The 18,618-nt window shown below is 44.9% G+C and overlaps 1 long non-coding RNA gene across 1 annotated transcript; it reads left to right on the top strand.

Annotated features, from left to right (window-relative positions):
• Positions 1 to 10,714: 10,714 nt before the first annotated feature.
• LOC103691983 (uncharacterized) lies at positions 10,715 to 17,888 on the top strand. The gene is made up of 3 exons (XR_005502028.2): positions 10,715 to 11,162; positions 14,753 to 14,859; positions 17,111 to 17,888. It is a non-coding gene; the product is annotated as an uncharacterized LOC103691983 (long non-coding RNA).
• The last annotated feature ends 730 nt before the right edge of the window (positions 17,889 to 18,618 follow it).

The raw sequence follows: 18,618 nt of genomic DNA, 5'->3' as shown, positions 1-18,618 counted from the left end.
CCCGGTTTCCGGGCAAACAGATCGATGTTCTTATATGGAGGTAAAGGACAAAGGGGCTTTTTGCTCAGCCAGACTTGAAAGCTCCCAGCTCCTAAGGCTCTTTCTTTGAAATACACAAATCATGTCTGCATATAAAAACGTTCCTCTCAACTAATAAAAAAATTGATAACCTCTCCCAAAATTAAACAAAGAACCCTATTTGTACCAAACAGTGTTCTCTGGGTGAAACCAGAAAAGGAATTGTGTATTTAACCACTGACCATCATTTTTGCAGATCGGCAAGTACCTAAGAGTGTTACGACACATCTGTCTTTCCGAAAGTGAAATCCCTGGCCATTCTCGATGCTTCTATATTCTTCAGTGGCATCACAATACGTTTTTATTAACACAATAGTCTGTAGGTTTGTAAACATGACGCCTACGCATTGAGTAGAGAGTAAGAGGGAGGGGTCAAGCTAGAGCTGACTCACGTCTGTGGGCTTTGCTCATTCTCCGGAGCACTGGGATTCTCTCTGTAGTGTCTGAGACTGGACAGTCAGCTTGATGAATAAGCAAATGTTAAGTCCGTCTGTCTATGCATCTATGTGTGTGTCTATCTATCTATCTATCTATCTATCTATCTATCTATCTACCTACCTACCTATCTACCTATCATCTATCTTACAGGTAATTCGAGTCATTCTTGAAGAAGTAACTTAATTCTGCAACTTTCATACAATCTGTGCATTCAGGTAACATGTTAATGATTTCTCTAAATTGCATTTATCACCTCTGGCAGCGCTGTGTATGAGTCCCACACTTATATTAACACTGTATATTTTAATGAGTATCAGAAAAGCATTCAACCAGTACACCAGAATTTTGATATATATATTTTTTTTATCCGAGATGCTTAGGTTTTGAAGCTTAAAGGGTCTAAAGATCTGGGAAATGACTCGATTTACCATAAATAAATAAATAAATAAATAAATAAATAAATAGATAGGATTTTGGATAACATATAGAAAATTTCTCCAGGGACTTCTGTGAATATTTGAAATTTGGGAAACACAGGCCTTGCTACTTCAAGAAGTTCAAGAAAATGGTGTTAATGGCCGGTCTTCTGCCTCCAATGAGTTACTTTGACTATCAGTCCCCAAACCTGACCTTGTGTTGCAATCACTTGAGAAACGATTACTTACATCAACACAGACTTTGATGTGGAACAATTAACTCTTATTCTGTGGAAATGAAATCTGGGATTTTGTAATTGATGGATTATTTTTTTGAGGGCAAGGGAGGGTGGAGATGGAGAGGGAGTCATTACTTTTATGCTTATAGCTTTGGCTGACCTGGAATTTAGGAACTCGATCCAGGCTGATCTTGAACTTAGGTGGTCCTTACACACACACACACACACACACACACACACACACACACACACACACACACACCCCAAGTGCTGGGCTCACAGAAATGTGCTACAAGGAGTTAGTAATTGTCTAGCATTCCATGTGACTCTATTGCACCGTCAACATAGAGACCTGTAGGGCGGAGTTCTCCCTCGTTAGAGACCTCTTCCGGTTCCACACCCCCAGGCGTTTCTGGATCTTTCCCTCTTTGACTTCATACTTACACTTTATGCCTTCATGGTTGGATACAAACATCCCCCAAAGTTTGAATGCTTGTTTCCAAGTTAATGGCTGTGAAAGTGTAGGGAAGTGGGGTCCAGCTGGCAGGAGGAGTTCACCAACAGAAGGCCTTTGCCCTTATCACCCATCATGGTTCTGATCTGATTACCAGGCTGCAAACACACATGCAGTCAGTTCCCACTGCAACAGACGGAGGTGTCCCAGACACCATTCCTGTCCCAATGTGGTGGACATACAAGTCCCAGAACTATGAACTAAGATACAGCTTTTCTCCTTTAACTTGCTCATATGGTGGCAGCAAGACAAAAAATGAAATCAAAGTCAGACTTCTGCTAATACAATTAGCTTGGCTTCTCCTGACTTGTTTGTTTGTTTGTTTGCCTTTCTTGGGTAAGTACTGAAATGCTACCAGGGATCTCTACGTCTATCAGTGGGATGCATCTCGGCTAATGTCCCGCCTCAATCTCGGACTTTATACTTTGATTTTTTACTGTCTGGCTATTTTTATCCTACGCGATCCTGTACGAATACAAATCCCAGCCAAACTTGAAGATGAAATGTTTTCTACTGAAGACAGATTCTGAAACAAAGCCCTGGAAGGCATCTGAGGATATTTCCAATGCTGGTTTTCCCTTGCTGGTTGCCTGCTTCTGCAGTGGGTAGTTCGTTTAGCTCTCCCTGGTGTTAGGATATGAAGAACGTTTTTGACTGAGTTACAGGGTAATTTTCCATCTCACCAGTTAGGTGTTCAGATTATGCTCCCTCTCTGTCTGTATTCTGACCCCACCCTGCACTCTGTAAATACTCCGTTATCCAGCCTCTCAGTGGAGCAGCTGTGGAGTACGATGGTCTGCTTGCACGAACATTTATTCACTTATATTTATTTTTTAATCCTTATCACCAAGTGCTTAGTTGATGCACCCAATGTGTTGGGGGGTATGCGGGACTACACCTGCAAAAATAGATTTCATATGATGTATCCTGACAGATTGTCCAAATACTTAGGTTTATGATTGGGGCACTAAGTATAGACCCTCAACACTCCAAAATATAGAAATCCAAAGAGGTAGGAAATGCTTTACTTGCCTCAACACTGACCTATTTATTCTCTTACGCCTGCAACTAATTACTTCTGTTCTAAGATCTAGGCAAACATGGAAAACGGCTTGAATGCTTAGTAGGCTTCTTGTAGACTTCTTGATGGACACTTCTACGAGGGTGTGTCCGGGTTGGGTTAATTGAGGTGGAACAAGCACCCTTATGTGTGGGCAGCATCATTCTGTGGGGTGGGGTCCTGTTCTGAATACAAAGGAAAAGGCATCACTTTCTGCTTCATGACTGTGGTGTAACGTGACCACCTACCTCTCAGTCCTGTCATATGACCTCTCCGCCATGATGAAATGAACCATGAGGCACAGCGAATCTTCCATCGTGAAGCTGTTCACATCAGCTCTGTTGTCACGGCAGCAAGAGGAGCAAGCTGCATAGAGAGTCGTTGGGATGTCCTGAGTTTGGTGTTGTCATTACTTGCAAAATGCTCACCTTCTCAAGCCTGACTATAGATCTTTTCTTCCTCCCTGCCCTTTCCTTTCCATGACAATTAGCCCTACATGAGCTTACACACTCCTGAACGTTTTCTGATTGAGACCATTGAAATCGTGTATCCTTTTTTTTTTTTAAACCAACATTGCCCCAATCCATACCCATTGGCGCTTCTGGAAAATACTTCTTTATTTGTATGCATTCATTTTTTTATGAGTTACATAAGTGAGGCCATGAGATATTCGTTTCTCTGTGCTTGTGTATTCCTTTTAACGACATGCCTTGTTTCATCAGGTTGTTACAAATGACAGGACTCTCTTCCGTTTAAGGTGGGGTCATATTTCCTTGTGTAGTTATAGCACGTTTTCTTTTTTATTCATTAAGGAATGGATACTCATTTCATTCTTAAAGAGGGCCACTAATCTTTGAATGACTAAGAAGTCACAATCACTTAATTGACTATACATGGCAACTGTTTGTAGCATGTGGGCATTTACTGTGTATCATGTTCTGTTTTAAGTGTTGAAACTACAGGATACATAGTGTGGCGTCTTCCCAAACGAGCCCTAGATCAGTGGGAGAAATGAATACCCCAGCAGGCAGTTGGCCCTAATACTTCATTAAGAAAAGCAGGCAATTGAGAAAGGAGAGGTACCCTTGTAACAGCAGCATCCGCATGCTCTCTAGAAGGAGAGATGGCTAATCTGAGGCCAAGGACAAGCAGGTGCACATGATGTGTGTGGAGTTCAAAGCTACGGGTGAGTATCCTTGTGTGCCAAGTGAGAGAGTTGCCCTACAAGGGCCCAGCGTGAGACCACATGAGCCAGCAGCAGTAGGAGAATATAGATGGCACCGACTTTGTCAGTTCTGAGCGTTTGGCTTTGGGTGGGGCACTCTGAGCCTGGAACAGCTTGAGGGAGTGGGAGAGCAGGAGTCTGGTTCACCGTGTTGACTGACAATGAGCAGCATCAGACATCTCTGAAATTGGAGCAAATGCTTCAGGAACACCGTTACCACAGAAGCACACACTGGGAGCTGACCATAATGGGCATCGGTGGAGTCTCGTCCTTTGATGTCTCTTGGGGCATGATAGATAGTAATGGAGCCGAGAGTGTTTGTAACTACATAATTCTCTCTGTCAACAATGAGTGGTCTCGTTCAGTCACAGAAATAAGGCAATTGTCAAAAAGCAGCCTGTCTCTGCCTTATGCTTCACCTCTGGGTTCATAGTACATGTTTGCTGGTTAACCCAACATCCTCTGCAGCCCTCATCTCCACCTCTGCTCTGAGCTTCTTAGTCTGTGCACATCTGTCATAGGAAAGCCCTATCGTAGCAAAGCGTCCCTAGTACAAAGGTCTGCCCATGCTGATTTTCTTTATTCTCATATTGCAATGCCTGCTGTTTCTGTTTTGGTAGCATGGGTAGGACTGAGGATGCATACAACATACACATGCATGCACACACACATGTACGTGCACACACATGTACACACATATGCACACACTCACATGTACATGTGCACACATGCGCACGCACACATGTGTGTAGACACACATGCATGCGCATGCATGCACACACAGTCACATGTATTCATACTTACTATACATTTGAATTAAAACAGTGGTATAGACCCTTTATAGAGACAGCTGACCAGAGCCTGGTGTGGAGACCTGGGTAGGGCCCTCCCCACCCTCCTCAGCTTTCGTTCCCTCTCTCTTGAGATTTCCTGCTTGTTGTTCCCACAGTTCCTCTCAGAAAGCATGCTGCTTTTCACCTGACCTTACACAGGGATTCACTCTTAGAGTTCAGGTCCCCTCTTGTTTCTTTCCTTTCAAGAACGATTAAGCTTCAGCTGCGTCTTCGTCAGGGTTCTCTAGAGTCACAGAACTTATATAGCATCTCTATATAGTAAGGGAATTGGTTATGACTTAGAGTCTGTAGTACAATTCCCCAACAATGATCAGCAGTAACTGTGAATGGACGTCCAAGGATCTAGTGGTGGCTCAGTCCCACAAAGCAGGCAGGCAGGAGAAAAAGAGAAACTCTTCCTTCTTCCAAAGTCCTTATGTAAGTGTCCAGCAGGTGTGTCTGGATCTGGGACTTGCTTTGTCCCAGGCAACCTTTATCTTTTTGCTTTAAGCTCCTTGGGATTCATAGCTACTTTGCCTCAAGATCTCCATACCAAGATCCAGGTCAGAAACGTGTATCTCCCAGCCTCAAGATCAGGATCAAAGGTGAGCCTTCTAGTTCTGGACTGTAGATCATTGTAGATACAGTCAAGTTGACAACCAGGAATGGCTAGTACAGGCTCGTCACTAGGCAAATGCCTCTAACTCTTAGAACTGCTTCTGGCATGCGGTCGGAATGCAGCAAAGGAGATCGCCGTGCTGTGTCGTCCTTCGTGAATTGCAGTGTTTACTGCAATGGCAGCACTGAACTGTTTTTATTGCCAGTCGGGTGTGAATTTAAAGTAGGCAGGGTAACACTCATTGGCAGGGGAGTGTGAACCTCGAAGCGGATTTCCTAGAAGTTATGAGATTTTAGTTAATCGAGAAAGGGACACTCTCCTGCTTACAAACCCATGTGCAGAAATACGTTAAACTCTATATGCTTTCTTCATATGTCACCCTTTAAAAAGATACTACGAATGCCCTCTCTCTGTGGAAGGACCCAATGGAGGCACCAACGTGAGCTGTCACGGTCTGCACTGTCATCTCTGCACTGAGGTGCAACCTTGGCGATCTGGAGTGGCAGCAGTTCCAGGACATACAGAGCGTTTCCCCCGTAGGTCAGGTCATCATTCGGCTGGGATGGGTAGGTACTGCGGAAGAAAGAAACACAGGTGACTTGTCTGATGGCAGCCATGTGGCTTTTGTATTGTGACTTACCCCTCGGCGAAGGCGGTGTTTGCTAGGCATCTCCATTGCCAACCGACTGCTCTGTACTCCAGGAGATAAATAGGAGGGGGGAGTCCCTAATGTTTGCCCACGTTGGGGGTTGGGGAGGGGTTAAACAGTTATCTTTATCTCCTGGAGATGGAAATTGTGGAAGTATGCAGATATTGAAGAGAATATCCACAAGAAATATTGGTCTCTATATGACTATTAAAATCAGTTGGGGGGTACTTTCCCCTGAACAAGAATCCTCCTCAATATAATAAAACCAAAATCTAGAGTCATCTTGATATCCCCTCTGGCCTCGTGATTTGAAGTATTTATATAATAAAGCATTGTTGAAATGTGTTCCCGATTTTCACGGCGAAATAGAAAGTCTAGTCTCACACACGTGCCTTTCTGTTCTCTTTTGAAAAAGAGTGGGGGGGGGGAATCCCTTTATTAGAGTGTTGGAAGATACACAGTCCCAGAGGAATTTTTCAAAGAGAACAAACGGTAAACTGCTGGCAAATGGAGGAAGCATTTGTGCCAACGTTCATGGGGCATTTCCATTATGCAAACCTCACGTATCTGGAGTAGAGAAATCCCTTCACCACTGTCCGTGGGTAACCCAGATAGGTGGCGTCATTCCCTGCTGCCCTAGTTCAAGAGGACTGCTGAACTAGGTCATTTTTGCTGGCTGAAATCACTTTGAAAACATTGGTCAATCAAGAAAAAACAAAACATTTCCACTGTGCCTGGGGACACATGGGAAAATGAACCTTCCCTCAGGACGGGTGGGCGTCAGAAGTTCACAGTTCCACAAACATTTCTTTGGGAACGGCAAACCGAAAGCATCTATGTCTTTTTAATAGAGTTCCGAGCTTTGCCCTGTAATTTAGGGGGAAAGTGTGTGCCTGGATTTAATTTGGTGCTTTAATTTGACAACAAACGAACAAGCCCACACAATGAGGAGTAAGCCCATTCATGGAGAAGTAAATCCATTCATGGAGAAGTAAGCCCATTCATGGAGAAGTAAGTCCATTCATTGAGGAGTAAGCCCATTCATTGATTAAGCCATTGAGCTTTTGTGGGATGTATAGACTGAAGACACTGTCCTCCATCTGGGCAGGGCCTGAGGAGAACACATAGTGGTAGCCTCATGGCTAGGACAGAACCCAATACAGGAGAGGAGAGGATAACTAATTAAAGATATTAGATTTTAAATAAAAAAGGAGAAGGCATCGGAAGCATTTCCCTTGTTCTAAAAGTATTAAAAGGCGCGAATAAACCAAATTTCAAGAACACACAAAGGACAAAAACCACCCAGTCAACAAACAAAACCACCAAACTCAAAGAATTTTATGGACAATATGGTTTCAAGTGTTGCATATTTAACTTCAAATTCTTTCTCGTTAAATGATACCAAGAAGAGAGCTCAAATGTAGACGAGGAACTCGGGGCCTTACTCTTTCCTGTTAACTATTTGCTACTGATAGATTCAGGGAGAAGGGCAGTCCTTGTCTTCAGGCCTGTACCCACCACTGACCCTACCTGGTTCCCATAGAGAGTTCCAATCTACCACTCACGCGGACGGCCCTGATTAAACCACTCATGAAGTCAATCCAAAAGTCATGGTCCCGAGAAAGGGGCTGGTAGGATTGAGAGCGCAGCTGACAGAGACTGGAAGGAAATGAAGAAGAGTGTAGGACAGGGGAATGATCAGAACATGTTATATACATGCGAGAAATTGTCAAATAACACATTAGTTAATTAAAGAGAAAGTTAAAGGCAAGCCCCAACAAGAGATGTGCAAACCATTCTAAACCAAACAACTCTGACAGTATAAGAAGACAGGCAACCAGAAACAGGAAGTGAAGGTTGTGAACAGACACTAAACAGTTACTCCATGAGCATGGTCCAGGAGCAGCAAGAGGGCTGTTCATCACTGGAAGCCACTGGGAAAGACAAACAAAAATCACAGTGGGACAACAGTGAGCCCAGGTGCAAGTAGGGAGAAAGGAATGAAGGTTCCCAACCCCTGACTCTGCCAAGGGTCAGAGCACTGGGGCGTGGGGCAGGGCTGAAGGCTTATGTACTGCCTCCCCAAAACTCTCTGACTCTGTCAAGGATCGACAAACCCCTGGGGGACTTGAAGACTTACTTACTGCCTCTCCCAATCTCTGACTCCACCAGGGGTAGTCAATCGTGGCAGAGGATGGGGTGGGGTGGGAGGTACCTGAAGGCCTGCATCCTGCCCATGGGAGGATCAAGAGGTGCACTCACTGTGGAAAACTGTTCCTCAGCTTTCAAAGATGTTAAACATGTCATTTTAAGACAGCCAAGACTCCGCAGGACTAAAACAGCACTCGGTGGTTGAGCACTTGCCTGGTGTCTGTGAGTTCCAGGTTTTATACCTGGCATCGATGGAAAATCCTGGCATGTGTGGATGTGACCAAGATGTATACATATTGAAAAATCTCCATGATGATTATTTTCTAAAGAAACAGTTTAGATGCCAGAGAGTGCTGCAGGATTGTCTGTCGCTGTGACCCGTCTAGGGTGGGAGATCAAGGCAGGCTGGCTAGACAGTGAAGTCTTCAGGGTCAACACGGTGGTACACGGGCATGTGTTAAGGCCATTGGTCCATATGTCACTTTCTAGACAGTTGATGGATGTCATTCCTGGAGTGGGGGCACCGAGTGATTTACACAAAATAGTTAAAACATGTTATTCTGTCTCCAGCCTCTCAGGTCACTTTCCTCTTTTAACTCTGTGTGTGTGTGTGTGCACACGTGTGCATGTGTGTGCATGCGCGCGTGTGCGTGGGTGTGCGTGTATGCATGTCTGTGTCTGTGTGTATGTGTGTCTGTGTGTTCTAATGTCTGAACATTGATTTGTAGGGCATGCAGTTTGAAATATGTACAGGTGGGCCTCCTTTTACAAAGTGCTTTTATTTGATCCAGATAGATGGCTCAGTGGCTAAAACACTGACATCTATAAGACTCAGATCGGTTCCCAGCAAGCGCCTGACAGCCCTTACCTATTTATAACTGCAGTCTTAGTGGACATTCAGCACCTCCTTCTGTCCCCCTTAGGATTTCATGTGTGTGGTATATTTACATGCAACCAGGCAAAAACACCTGTACACATAAAATAAAAATAAATAAAATGTATAGAAACAAGCAAAGAATTCCTGTATTAGCAGGGGTTAGTTGCCCCGAAGGGAAAGTTGGATCGTTTCAGACACACACACTAAATAGTTCAGTCACACCCAGATTTGGTAAACGTTGAGAACAGGCGTGCCTTTGAAATCTAGTCCCTCCAGAAGCCACAATGAGACCCTTGAGAGAGGATACCTTCTTTAACCCCTCGTAGTCCAGTTATAAAACTAATGAGGTGGTTTGTGGCCTCCAGTGCACCATTAATTGCATAAAGATAAAGACTCTTTAAGGGTTTGTTCATTTCACGGGATGAGAGAAACAGCACAGGACCACATTAACTACAGGACACTGATTGCCATGTGTGATTTATTCTGGAGAAAGCTGTGAGGCTTAAATCTCTGAGAGGAAAATAGTTTTTAAAAGGAAAAACACCCACCCCATGACTAAGTCCTTCATTTATTCCTTTTACTTATTGTGTGTTGGTGGTGCCTCTGTGTGTGTACAAGACAAGGTTAGATGTCAACCGTGAGTGCTTTCCCTCAGGAACTGTCCTTTTTTTTCTTTTTTCTTTTTTCTTTTTTTTTTTTTCCGGAACTGGGGACTGAACCCAGGGCCTTGCGCTTGCTAGGCAAGTGCTCTACCACTGAGCTAAATCCCCAACCCCCTGTCCTTTCTTTTTGAGAAAGGACCCCTCCCTGGCATAAAACCACCAGACAGGCTGGACTGACTGGCCAGTGAGTCCCAAGGATCCTCCTGTCTTCTCCCCTGGACAATGTATTGAATTTGGGTTCTCATGCTTGCAAAGCAAATGGTTTACTGACTGAGCTGTCCCCAGACTCCAGAGTAGGTCTGTTGAAGCTTTCGGCTGCTCTGTGTCACGCTGGACGTCCCATTTCATCTGCAGGACACGTCAGGAGAGCCAGGTCCTATTGCTCACCTTGCTGTGCAAATGACAAAACCTGGGTCTGGTGCGGCTGGGCAGCCAAGACTGGGACAGAAGGGCTCATGGACATTGAGTTTCCTTTACCACATTGGTGGAAGCATGAGGAATCAACATAGGGATCCCCGAAACCACCCCTGCCTCAGCATAGACCTTTGCAAAGGAGTTGCCTCCAACATCCCGAAGAGGTAAGCCCAGTGCTGAAGGTGAGAGGCTGCCATCTTCATCCCTCAATAGTCCCAGCTTGAGTAGAAGCTTCCAGGGTTCAGCACCCAGTCTGCCAAAGCTGCAGGACTCCGTGATATGCTAACCGGAAGAGCGCCTCTCTTTAAGGTTGGTGCTTGCTACACAGTTTCTGTTTGTAAGAGCCCACCAATGGGGAGGAAGTAACCGTGGTTGACTTCTGCAATTTTACGGTGTTTGAAAACACTGGCAGCTTTGAATAAACTAGGAGGAAGTAAGAATAAAAGTGTCTAGTTATTGGGATCATAATTGTGTACGCAGGCAGAAGAGAAGGTGGGGAATGGAGACAAAAAGGGAGGGGGGGAAGAGGCAGGAGGAGAGGCAGGGAGAAAGAATGAGGTGGGAAAATGTTTTGGTTTGCTTTTGTTTCAGTTTTGAATGCAGCTTCCAATAGATGCCTCAGATTAAAGCTGAAGGGGAAAAAATGGTTGACTAGTTCTTTTAAATATGCAAAGAATAACGCTCGAATAGTGATAGCATTATCATAGAAGTGGTCTCGATGAGCCCTGCCTGGCCTATCATGAAGGGAAACATCAATTCCTACCCCAGCCACCAGAACAAGACAGAATGCATGTGAAGTGCTGCTCTGCCGGTCTCCATGGCCACAGGAAAGAATGTCTGTGGCCTGAGGTCCCCATCAGTCAGCTTCCTTCTGCCTCTCGACATCCTTCTGTCACAGAGACTCTGAGCTCCAAATACCGTCTGCGTCTGCAGGTTCCGGGTTGTGACTAGTCGTCAGGGAAGCATCTAGCCTGGATGGTTAGGAAGGTACGAGGTTAGACCATAGCCCCTTGCTCCTAGTATTGACAGTCAAGATGTGACGGGACACCTTTGCCGTGCTGATGAGAGGAATCTTTGCAAGTCATTCTCCGTGTTCATTTCCCCCTTCAGTCTGGGGATGGCACACTCAACCGGTGCTGGTGTGGTGAATGAGGAAATGTGTGTTTGGAGACACTCTGCATAGGCCGAGCTCTTTTTGAAATGCAATGTTTAAACAAAGAGGTAGCTTGGCTGTATCTGGATGTCTGTCTCCTGGCTAAGGGAGAACCTGGTGTGTGTGTGTGTGTGTGTGTGTGTGTGTGTGTGTGTGTGTGTGTGTGTGACAGAGAGAGAGGGGGGGGAGGGAGAGGGAGAGGGAGAGGGAGAGGGAGAGGGAGAGGGAGAGAGAGAGAGAGAGAGAGAGAGAGAGAGAGAGAGAGAGAGAGAGGATAATGTGTCAAGTAGGCTGACTGTATGGATGGGAATTCTTGGGCCTCCGCCTCTTGTGTGAGGGGAGAGCAGGCTCGCACCACCATGCAGTTCTGAGGCCCTTCTGGGATGGAACCCAGGGCTTTATGCGTGCTGCATGCTAGAAAGCACTAGACCAGCTGGGCTACTTCCTCACCACAGGAATCTCAACAGATTGGAATTCTTCCCTCCCTTTATCTTTCCTCCTCTCCTGCATCTTCCCTCCTCCCTCTTCTCTTCCTTCCTTCTCTCTTCCCTCCCTCTTCCTGTTTTCTCTCCTTTCTCCCCTCCTCCCCTCTTCCCTCTTCCCCTTTTCCCTCCTCTCTCCCGCCCCTTACATTTTCCTTAACATTCTGTCCACACCCACCTCCTCTCAGCCCTTACCCCTGTATCACTCCTTTCCTTTTCTCTCCCCTTTCTTCCTCCCCCACCCCCATCTCCCTCTTCCCTTCATATTTAAAAGCTTCAGTCACTCCCACTCCTCAGCTCCTGGAACGCAGTCACAGTTAGCACTTAGGAATCCCTTCTTTGTTTCACTGTACCAGCCACTGTCCTTGTGCTTTTCTCCCTGGCACCCACTCAACCAGAGGACCATTTCCACTTCGTTTGAATAGTTTTGTTTATGTGTATTCTCTAGCATTTTTGAAAAAGGCAGGCTCTTCACTGGTGCAAACAGGCTTCCTGTTTTGTTGCTTATGGTAGTGTGCGCGCTGTCGAAGGTGGGAGAACACCCATCTGTCAGTCTTTATATCTGAGTTACCCTTGGGTCTTTAACAGTCAGGGGCTAAGCCCCAGCTACAGGGTTTCCTAACCCTCATCTCTCATTTTTTAGCTTTCCCTTGGTAGACACGAGGATTGATTCTCAGTCTCTTACAGTGAAATTTATGGGACCTGTGGGGGACTTTCTGCTAGTTACACACCCAGAAACCAACCTGGTGGAGTGTGGGATTCATTTGTCTATGTGCTGCTGCATGTGTTCCTGTGCTGTGCATGTGTCTGTGCTGTGTATATATCTGTGTGCTGTGCATGTATGTGTGTTTGTATGTGTGTGTGTGTGTGTGTGTGTGTGTGTGTGCTGTGCATGTGTCTATGTGCTGCTGCATGTGTCCCTGTGCTGTGCATGTGTCTGTGCTGTGTATATATCTGTGTGCTGGGCATGTATGTGTGTTTGTATGTGTGTGTGTGTGTGTGTGTGTGTGTGCTGTGCATGTGTCTATGTGTTGTGCATGTGTCTGTGTGCTGTGCATGTGTCTGTGTGCAGGGCATGTGTCTGTGCCTGTGTCTGTGTGCTGTGCATGTGCTGTGCATGTGTCTGTGTGCTGTGCATGTGTCTGTGTGCTGTGCATGTGTCTGTGCCTGTGTCTGTGTGCTGTGCATGTGTCTGTGTGCTGTGCATGTGTCTGTGTGCTGTGCATGTGTCTGTGTGCTGTGCATGTGTCTGTGCCTGTGTCTGTGTGCTGTGCCTGTGTCTGCGTGCTGTGCCTGTATCTGTGTGCTATGCTGGTGGCCTGTGCCTCAGATCTGAAGCACTACTTAGACAAGATACCATCTGCTACCCATGAGTATGGCTTGGACGGTAATGCTCAGGGCATTAGTGCTGGAGATGGAGGGACTGGAGATGCTCAGAGAATGTCAGAGAGATAAAACAGGTAGTCAGATATATCAAACTCCTTCCTTCCTTCCTTCCTTCCTTCCTTCTTTCTTCCTTCCTTCCTCTATTTTTTGAGTCAAAAGCCTTGTGTATCTCAAGCTGACTTTGAACAAACTCATCATGGAACCAAGGACTAACTTGAACTTCCAAGCCCCCTGCCTCTTTCTGGATGAGTTTACCATTTTATGTCAACAGTCCCATGCTCACAGAGAAAGTGGGTGACCACAGTCAGCTGCATCCCCTTTGAAGCCCACCAAAGCTGCCTGTGTCCTTTCTTCTCGTTGCACAGCTCGTCAGCAGCTCTTCGGGTCAGGGTCTCCTCTGCCCAGTAGTGGCTTTGCTTGTGGAACTCTGGGAAAGGACCTTGTAACTTTTCTAAGCTTCAGAAACGCCCTTAGACTTTTGGATTTCATTTACTTCCTGAGTCTTGTCAGTTTTACTTCTTGCCACTCACCAGCATCTCTGCCTAGTGGCAGGAAATGTTTCAATTGGATTAAATAGCTACAGGAATAGCTATAAAGACCTGTCCCCAGACCCTGGCTTCCTGAGTCCACCACGTCCCTCAATCTCTCTGGGGACCAATAACACCTGGACCACAGTGGGTACAGGACATTCACTATTTGGGTTGCAGCTAAAATTAACCATGTGTATGCCAACCGCATCCCAGGTGCTGCGGCTGATGTCCCTGGACCTAGTTTCAGATCTTTGATCTAGACTGGGACAGGAGAGCAGGGGCCCATTTTCAATGTCCCTCCACCCATGACTGATGGATCAGTGGCAGAAATGATGCATGTCCCTATGAGACAAGTAAGCTCATTGTTTCAAACTGGATAGCCTTTTGGTTTTTAGGGCTAAGACTCCCCAAAGCTAAATCAAATTATCCAGCAGGAAAAAGTCAGAATTTGATTTTTCATTACACGATTTCCTTTACTCTGTTGCCTTTGCCCACTTCTCTCCCCCTCTTCCCCCTCCTCCCCCTCCCCCTGTTCCCTCCCCCTGCCCCTCCCCCCTCACCCACTCTCTTTCTCCTATACTTATTGATTTTTTTAAGCATGACATTATTTCTCAGTGCAAATAATTTAAGGTACATATTTGATCATTTCTATAAGCTATGGCCTAACCTCATCTAGGAATGTGACTTAATCTATGGCCCTACCACCCTGAACACACCCTGTCTCTGAAATGTGATTTTAGGCTGGGCTCCTGTGGATCAGACTTGTATTGTTGATTATTTTTATTCCTAGAGACGTGGGTTTCAGAGAGAGAGAGAGAGAGAGAGAGAGAGAGAGAGAGAGAGAGAGAATCCTCACAAAAATAAATGAAAGGTAAATAAAACCCAGGTAGATCAGGATTGCTTGAAATCCTTGGACTTCAGTTTATCCATGGGTAAAATGGGGAAAAATTATTATTTCCTGGTGTTTTGGTAGGAAATAATCTAGTTAATACATGCCAATAATTAACAAGAGTGTTTGGGGCACAGGAGCCAAGAATGTTCTCCAAGATCACATTGCTTATTAATTAACGCCATGTGAAAGCCAGCTGGTGTGGTCCTGAGAGGAGAAGAGAAGGTTCAGGAAGAGGATCCAGGTAAGCCATAAAGGGAGGGTGTGTGCACGGATGGCCTTGTCTCCTTAAATGATGGTGTGGTGATATTTGCAGTAGGGCTTGTATCTGCACCTGGATAGGGAAGTCTTGTCTGCAAGAGCACGTCTGACATCAGCTGCTCAGGCAATGGTGGCAGAGCATCTCCCTGGCAAATGCTCGCCGCCCTTAGCTGGCATCCAGGCTCCTGCTGTGCTGCTGCCCAGGCTGTGACTTCCATTTGCACAGCATCGAGGAGTTCTGGAGTTCCAACAGCTCCGTCCGGATTCCAACCCCAGATGTGAAAAGGAGAAAGTGGGGGCTGAGGACTCCCTGAGGACACTGCCCAGTGAACCTGCCCCCGAGTTCTTTCCTGGGTCACCTAGAAACATGGCCATATTATCAGAAAGGGAGCATGGTGCTCTTAGCAGCCTGTTGCTGTGGAGAGCACGGCATTCTGCGTTTTTGGAAGACATGTTCATGGCGTGCGAATGACAGTAGAGATTTGGCGAAACCTAGAAATTTCTGCCGTAACTCCTCTGTTCAGAAAACTAACAAAGCCAACACAAGAAGAATTCATTTGCATTTGTTCCAACTGATGATATGATAAGGTACCAAGACCTTGGGGGGCTTAAACCAACATAGAAGAATTTATTTATAGTTTTGGGTGTCAAGAGTCCCATATAACTCTCGGAGGGTTGAAATCAGGGCTGCGCTCTCAGTGGAATGATTTAGCTGTGGTTTAGGGTGGTGCATTTCGTTGGTGCTTGAGTTTAGAAGCCATTTCCTAAATGCTCCCCATTCTGGGATCACCTATGGTCTATAGCCCATGGGCTCTTCTTATTCTTCACGAAATTCTGCATCTCCCAGGCCCTGGCTCTGCCCCTCCTGCCTCCTTCCTGAAAGGACTCCCAGGATGCTATCAGGACCCACCTGGATAACCGAACTCATCTTTTGCTCTCAAGAAAGGTCTTTAGAGTCGCATCTGGGGAAAAACATTGTCCAGTAAAATGGCACATGTTAGGATTTTGGGTTTTCTGGTAGATGTTTGAGGTTACTTTATCCTACCTATAAAACGTATCTAAAGTAGTACCAAATTCTTCAAACTTCTGACCCCTTTTGCTTAAAATGTCATGATTAATTCTACATAGGCCAATCTCTGAAATAGGTTAGTAGGTCACCTGTGAGACCTGAAGAGTCTTCAGAGTTCATTCCCCAGAGATTGAGGCCTGAGATTTATTAACCAGAATTTCTCGTGAGCAGTCGCCTCTCTCGTTAATAATCAGGCAAAATCCCTGAGCCTGCCTTTGATAGTTTATATTAGCATTTGTTGGGGCCCCCTTGGGTTCTTCCACTGTGGAATCACCTTTTTCTTTGTAGTTAAGGAGGCAAACCTCATTTTTTTCCATGCTAAGGGTTTTCACCTTCAGTTTTTCAGAGCTCTGCTGATATGACAGAATAGATTGCTATTAAAGTATGGAGGTTTGGCTCAGTAACATATCAAGTTGGAGTCTGCTTGTGGCTCTGTGCAATCAAAACTTTTCCCAAAATTGTGATTCACTCCAGCACTGGGCTTGTGTGCAGTGTTTGGGATTGATTGCTCTTTGAGGACCATCTTAACGTAGGAGCGTGCTGTCTGATGCCAATCAGCACTCTCACAGATAGCTGGGAATACGATTTCTTACCTACTTCTATTGCGTGCCACTTCTTACTATTTTAATAGCTGGGACTTTGTGTCCTGTCCCTTTCAAATTAAGGGCTTTCTAGTAACGTGGCAATACATCCCCTTGATTGAGGAGTTTGATTGTTACTGTTCTCTCGTCAATGTGAGAGTCTGGACTTTTCCTGAAAATCTATAGCTGTGCCTTAAGGACTTGTGGCTTATCTCTCTTGATATACTGATGGAAGGCGATTTTCTTCACCCGCCTTCTGTATTGTAGCATCTTATACAGTGTTCGAGATAGCTAGTGTTACTGTCAATTCAACAGGCTCTAGAATTGCCTAGAAGGCACACCTCTGGGCATGGCTGAAAGAAAGTTTCCAGACTGAATTAATTAAGGTGAGGAAGACCTCACGAACGAACGAATCTATCCACAGGCTAGGATTCTGGTCTGCACCAAGAAGTGAAAGTTAGCCAGGTGTCAGCGCTCATCTGCCTCTGCTTCCTGACTGTGAATGCAGCGTGGCCAGACAGCTCCTGCTCCTGTGTCTCTTCTTAACCCACAAGTCAAAGTAAGCCCTTTCTTTGTCCTTACAGGAGCATAAGATGGTTTTCATCGGCAATTTGTCACAGCAACAAGGAGAGTTTGCGTGGACAAGCATCGTTTCCCAAGATGAAGACTCAGAGACTGGTGCAGCAGTATCCATGCAAGACTTTGTGAATAAATGGGCAGACGTCTACGGTTCTTGTAGGTCTTTTTGATAGTGATTGTAATAATTTTGATGATCATTCCTTTAAAAAAATTGCATGCCCATTGCAATGTTCCTTTGCAAACCTCTAGCTTAGAAACCTAGAAACCAGTAGCCACGTTGTAGAGAAGTTATGTTTAAAAGTTTAGCTGAATCAAGAGACAATGCCTACAAATAAATCCGAATTCCCAGTTAGATGCTTGGAATATCTCTGGCAAGTAAATGGCATATAAACAAAATCATATTAAAAAATCCTAATTGTCAACCATGGTCAAAGATGAAATGTTTTACTTTAAGTTAGTTTTCCCATTGTAATGGCATTATTATGTGTTAGCTTTCCCATTAATAGAGTTATGGATTCCATGTGGTATTTTTAGGGTTTTTATTTGATAATTTTCACCTTTCGCTCTGAGTGCAAAATAAATAAATAAATAACCATCAATAAATAAAGGCAATAAAATCCAATTAAATGTAATGTTGGGAAGAAATAAAAGAGCAGTATAAGAGGAAAATACCTACACTACCCAGATAATAAATACTGCTGTTAACTCTGTGATGACTTTTGCATAGTCACACAAGTTCACTTTGAATTCTTTCTCTTGGTGTCTTAATGTTCTTGAGACTACACTTTGTTTGGGGCCCATTTCTGCTCTAATCATCTTTATGTAAGAATTTATTTTTCTGTGCCTTTAACTATGTCAGGAGACATTTCCCCATTGGTTGTCCCCTGTGACGTCTCACTGGTCTCCAGAGGTCTCAACCACAAGAAAACAAACAAACAAACAAACAAACAAACAAACAAAAAGCCTGGGTGGGCAGCTGAGTCTTCCTTGGTTACATATTTGCCCACAGGGACATTTCTTTGTTTTCCTGTGGTACAATTTAACAGGTGTCAATTCCAACACTTGGAGCAAATGGTTAAAGGTTGAGACTGGAGGCATTGGATGGATATCATTAACATGTTTTCTTGTTAAAAAAAATGCTGCCAGTTTTCCTCAAGAATTATCCCCATGTGGGAGATCATGAGGCTGTGGTATTATATTTTTGCTGTGGCTAAATATTACTATTTTTAAAAGGTGGCCAGTGTGGTCGAATGATGCTTTAAACTTCCAGTGATTTTAAAGAGAACACCACTTAAAACCATGTTGATCGTGAAACATGCTCAACTTCCAGGGGCCTAATGGCTGCAGAGTCTATTGAACCAAATGATAGGCATGTCCTTCAGATGTCACTTCACTCTGAAAAAAAAATGACTGACAACAACTCACAGGAGGAAAGGTTTACTGGTTCACACTGAGGTGGACTGTCCATCATGGTGTCGACAGTGTGGCTGCAAGGTTTGAGGCAATGGGTCAC

This window comes from Rattus norvegicus, chromosome 3, assembly GCF_036323735.1.
Source record: "Rattus norvegicus strain BN/NHsdMcwi chromosome 3, GRCr8, whole genome shotgun sequence".
Classification (NCBI taxonomy): domain Eukaryota; kingdom Metazoa; phylum Chordata; class Mammalia; order Rodentia; family Muridae; genus Rattus; species Rattus norvegicus.
Note: the sequence above shows the minus strand (reverse complement) of the source record. Positions and strands in the feature narration are given on the sequence as shown.